At 37.5% G+C, this 5,811-nt stretch overlaps 1 long non-coding RNA gene across 1 annotated transcript; it reads left to right on the forward strand.

The window, feature by feature from the left end:
• Positions 1-4,054: 4,054 nt before the first annotated feature.
• Positions 4,055-5,175, forward strand: LOC136244305 (uncharacterized). The gene is made up of 3 exons (XR_010695145.1): positions 4,055-4,096; positions 4,966-5,031; positions 5,087-5,175. It is a non-coding gene; the product is annotated as an uncharacterized lncRNA (long non-coding RNA).
• The last annotated feature ends 636 nt before the right edge of the window (positions 5,176-5,811 follow it).

The raw sequence follows: 5,811 nt of genomic DNA on the forward strand, positions 1-5,811 counted from the left end.
GACTGTTCTATTAGAGTATCTCGATCTCGCATTTGCTACACGTAGTTGGCTTTCGAATCATAACTCAGTGGTTTGTTATCAGATTTTTACTGCAAGGACTTTCTATAATAATTATTTCAGCTACACACAGGTTTTCAGCTCATTGCTTAAATCGGTTTGCCTGAAAAGCGTGAAAACTAATATTTATTCATAAAAATCGACCGCGTAATTGTGACACAGGTTGGGTTTTGTGTCATAACTCGATGGCCTTTAACCGGATTCCTTTCAACACAAAAAGGCACTCCTACGATAGTTACTCCATTTACATAGCAATTTTCACTCATTCCTCCAAGGGGCTTACCCTGTGCGCGTGACAGACCTTCGACCTTATTTTACGCAAATAATCGGTCATAACTCCGTGAATGTTCATCGGATTCCTAGTATGGAGATTCGCCTTAATCAGCCCTTCAAGTGTGCCAAATTTCAGCCCGATTGGAGCACGCATTCGTGTTTTATGGCGGATTTTGCGAAGCGTGTGAAAAGAAGTAGAAGAACAAAACGAAGAACCCCCCTCCCCAAATTTTGGCCTCTTGTATCTCGGAAATGGCTGGAGCGATTTCTTCAAATTTGGAATGTGGACTCCACTACCTAGCCGACACTTCTGTAGCAAATTTGATTGCAATCGGACAAGGGATCACGGAACTACAAAGGTGTGAAAATCTCGTTCTTTCTTCCTGTTAATATTATCCACCTCAAAAACACCTTCGCTTTAAAAAAAGATGCGTCCAAGAAACTACAAGTACCTGTAATCCAATGTAATTAAAAACAGCTCAGTTGTAGGGAAAGACTTCATAAAAGTAAAAATAATTGGTAACTTAAAGAGCTGATATCTGGAGCGGCCAAGAAAAGTGCACCCATGAAAGTAACTGGCAATTGAAATAGCTGATATCTGAAGTGGCCAAGAATGAATGCTGATATACAATCAATTGGAATTAACAAAAAGTTTAACATTGAACCTTTATCTTTCAGCTGTGTTCTACATTCACTCTTGCTGCATCATAAATTGATTTATTTTAACTCTAATTGGCTGGTAATTTGGCTGCCTTTTTTAATATTGAGTGTATGGAGCAAAAAAAAGGCGGCCAAATTACCAGCCAATTAGAGTTAAAAGAAATCAATTTATGATGCAGCAAGAGTGAATGTAGAACACAGCTGAAAGATAAAGGTTCGATGTTAAACTTTTTGTTAATTCCAATTAGTTGTATATCAGCATTCATTCTTGGCCACTTCAGATATCAGCTATTTCAATTGCCAGTTACTTTCATGGGTGCACTTTTCTTGGCCGCTCCAGATATCAGCTCTTTAAGTTACCAGTTATTTTTACTTTAATGAAGCCTTTCTCTACAACTGAGCTGTTTTTAATTACATTGGATTACAGGTACTTGTAGTTTCTTGGACGCACCATTTTTTAAAGCGAAGGTGTTTTTGAGGTGGATATCACTCATTTTTGTTATAGTGATAGTCCCACTCAGTGGGGGAACAACAAAACTGTTAAAAATTTGATGGTAACATTTACATGACTGATATTTGGAAATTAGCAATAATATTATTATCTTGGAGAGTCAAACAAGTGCACCTGTCATCTTGTTTGACAAAGGCATGCACCTGTCATCTTGTTTGACAAAAGCATGCACATTACAGACTGTTCACTCTGTAAATTTGGAAGTATGAATTTACAGTGTAGAATAGATCTAGACAGACTGTTTTATAGATTTTTGTTTACTGTGGCATTCATTTACTATTTATAACATCTCATATCTGTGGTAAATGCTTTAGATTATGCTCATAATTAGCAAGTGCCTAATTAATTACACAGCTAGCTAATAGCTATTGACTGTTCTATTAGAGTATATTTATCTTTTTCCTAATATTATTTGCAAAATATATCTGTGGAATACTTCAGGCATCTCATGCTCAAACTTAGCTAAGTGTTAACTGGGTGCATAATAAACTACTACACAGCTAGCTATGCATAATTTTAACTGAATTCATAATACAGACAATTTATTGTACAAACACTGATTGATGGTAATATGACTCAATAATGCTTACCTGTAGCTATAGTGATCTTACTTAGTTCACTGCAGCTATATACATGTAAGTCTCAGATTACATTTCAAGTGTTTTTGTGTTGTGGCACTGTAGGGAAACACTATGCATCTCTTTATCTCAATAACTGTATCATCATCATAATTATTTTAGATCAACTGTTGTAAATGGATTGACAAGATGTACAAATTTTCTAATATAAAATCAATAAAGAGGGATCAGTAAAGAGGATGGAGGGAAACCAACAAGATATCAGATAATTGAACAAAATCATAGGAGGAACAGTCAAAATGCACTTAAATAAAACATCTCAATTAAAAAACTCTTTGCTGATACAATAACCATGAACTCTGCTCTGACAATTATCTTATCATTGTGTTAAACATTACATAATTTGATTCTTAGTGTGGAGCTAGAGTCTTACATTTCCCATGCCTCATAGTACATGGAATAGGAATTTATACCGGCAGATGAAAGAATACCTTGTGTACGCAGCCTGAAGGCTAAATACATATAGTTATTATTATCAAGAGTCTATGCAAGCATATAACAAGAGTTCATTTCAATATGGGACTCTACTGAATTATCTTTTGGACAATGTATATAAGGCATCAGAAGATACAACCAGTGCATTGAGATCTGAGCCTTTTTGACTGGAATTAACAAACTTTCAAACTTGATGAAGCGAATTTGGTCACTGAAGAACTAGCTAAAAGTTGCAGTATACTTAGCTAAAATTTTCTGAGGGAGTATGTCCCAGAGGCCCAGACTATATAGACCAGTTGACTTAGCCTTCGCTACCACTTTCACCTTACTCTGGTGCCCCTGATGCATCAGCAACATAATAGAGTAGCTATAGAAAAAGCTAGTTAATGCCATAGGCATAGCTAGGGGCGGGAATTTGCCCTACCATCATGCGTTCTATGCGACCATATGCATCATCACACAAAAAATCCTATAGCTAGGCTATAGTACACACGTACCACATTGCTGAGCCATGACTAAGGACGTATATACAAGACTGACAATTATCACGTGATCTATTTAAGGGAAATCCCTTGGATGTCTGCAACACCCCAAGCGGACACACGTGATACGCGGTTTTATTTAAAATTGAACAAATGTTGTAGTTTAAAATGGCAGTCCAAGGATAGTCTCGTGCCCAGACCGCTTTTTTTCTTTTTGTGTGGGGGCGGAGAAAAAAAGAGTCTGGTGGATCTCCAACACATTTTTTGTGCAGCCAGATCTACAACTTTTGGGGATCGTTGATTAGTGGTGATGGATAGCAAAGGCTTGTTAACGAAGCGACAATAGGAAATACGGCGGGCGTACCCAAGGATGCAGCCTTGCTAAGCAAACTTTCGCCGTATTTCCTATTGTCGCTTCGTTAACAAACCTTTGCTATTCATCACCACTAATCAACGATCCCCAAAAGTTGTAGATCCGGCTGCACAGAAAATGTATTGGAGATCCACCAGACCCTTTTTTCTCCGCCCCCACACAATAAGAAGAAAAGCGGTCTGGGCACGAGACTAGTCCAAGGAGGTGAGTAGGAATAACGAGACTGAGTAATCAACATTAAGTCTTATTGAAACTGGATTTCTTTTCATGGCGAGGTGTACTTAATGCAGAGGCCGTACACCGTTGCTGAAGTATGAAAGAACCCGTGAAAGAATAAGAGTCTGGAGTGGAGGTTAACGAAACTGATTAGATCGAGGATTAGATCAACATCGACACACCAATTAACCGCATTTGCAGTATTTTAGAGTCCCGCCAGGCGAGAACTCCTAGTAGCTCCACTAGCTCGTATTATCTCATGGTGAGATTGTAGTTACAAGGTGTACGGACCAATTACCAAAAAACCGTGGCTATCTTATCATTTGCCACTGACATCATCATCAGAAGTTTTCTTTGTGCTGGGGGTGGTAGGCAAGGGCAGTCCATCCAGCTCAGGGAACAAAAAAAAATCATCAGAAGTCTTGGAACTTTGGCTGCAGATGAAAAGTCAGTAAGTGAATCTGTGTCATATCGATGTTTGTGTGAAATGTAAACCCATTCACATGTTCTGGTCTAAATTACTGAATTTATGTACAGTGAAACATATGAAGAAGTTTGATGCATGGCATGGACATTATTTTGTTTAATCACGGAACAGTGTCATTTTCACAAACTAACCTGCAAAACTAATTCACAGTGCTTTTGTTCAATTGTAACACTAATGTGGTGAAGGTTAATAATGGCTGTCAAGACATCAAAATAGATCAGAGCGCTCCTTTCCAGATATCTGGCATTCAATTCGCCATAGAAAAAGTAAGTGATATTCAACCTTAAAATGACGAGCTTAAATTTCCTGATTTCCTTCTGCTATAGCTCATCTTCATCACTAATCACTGCTACTTCCAAATCTGGTTCGGAATCTGAGGTATCTATCACATGTCGTGGGTTATTACGCCTTTATTGCATGACCCCAAAATACTCAATACAAAATGTATGGGGGAATTTGCTACATCCGGTCAGTTTAGGCCATTTTGACAAGCCAAAATTTCCTTAAATTGGAGGCATCATTGTGAGTTGCTCTACATGTATCAAATTCAGAAAGTTACTAAACAGACTTGAGGTAGGTGGTACACGATAATTAATTTAATTTTTAATGATTTTTCAATTGAAATGTATTGGACATGCTGTTCCAGCTGGCATTTTTGCCATGAACAAAAGTATAGCAAATCTCTGCAAACTTCTTGATATACCTGTCTATTCAGGTCTCTGTGTAACAATGTCAGCTGTTTAAATGAATAAATCCCCAAATGTTTATTTTGTGTAAAAAGTGATAAATTTAAGTGTATTGCATTTAATGCTCACCTATCTGTTTTTTTACAGGCAATCTAGTCATAGTGATTCACCCACTAATAGTGGATGTGGTTGTGATACTTAACTCTGGACCAGGTAGGACCTTTATTAGTATTGTGAATTTCATACCATTGGTCTGTTGTGTTGTCAGATTACCAAGCAAGTTGTGTTTTGTGGTGACCACAAATCCAGCCCTAGTGATAATTGGCCAGTTATCTGATTAGAAGCTTTGACTTCAGGTATGTACACAAGTTCACAGCAATTGCTTTATAAGTTGTACTTTTATGTACTAGTGTAACTTAATGTTATTTAAGATCAGCTATTGGTTGTAAAATGGGTTAAACAATATTGTCAGGTATTCACTTAGCTTAAAAGTGGGAATTGATATAATTGCAATCCTGAATTTCCTGTTGTATAGCTAAGAAATATATTTACCATTTTGTACATTCTGTTTGGTGGCCACTTGTTGTTTGACAGGTCTCCTTGTGTTCATGTTTACGTACTTAGGCACCAAAACACATTTACGTTACCTCTGGTACACAGTGGCGGATCTAGAAATTTCAGCGGGGGTTTCAGATTCCACTAAACTTCAGCCTAGCTATAAGTCAAAGACCAAAAAAAAAGGTCACAACCTGCTGTAGAACGTCGTAATTGTGATTTCAAAGGCTAAAGTATGAAGTTTTTCATTTTACACCCATACAACGACTCGTCAATACATTTTGGGCATACTATTTCCAGAGGGGGTTTCAGCTGAAACCATTGCAACCCCCTGTATCTGCCACTGGTACACCAGATTCACTTATAGTCTTAAATATAATTTTTTAAATGTTAATTCAGTGCCTGCTTGTTCTTTTACAGGGCTCACTTTACCTTGTG

The sequence above is a fragment of the Dysidea avara genome, chromosome 2, assembly GCF_963678975.1.
Source record: "Dysidea avara chromosome 2, odDysAvar1.4, whole genome shotgun sequence".
Lineage (NCBI taxonomy): Eukaryota > Metazoa > Porifera > Demospongiae > Dictyoceratida > Dysideidae > Dysidea > Dysidea avara.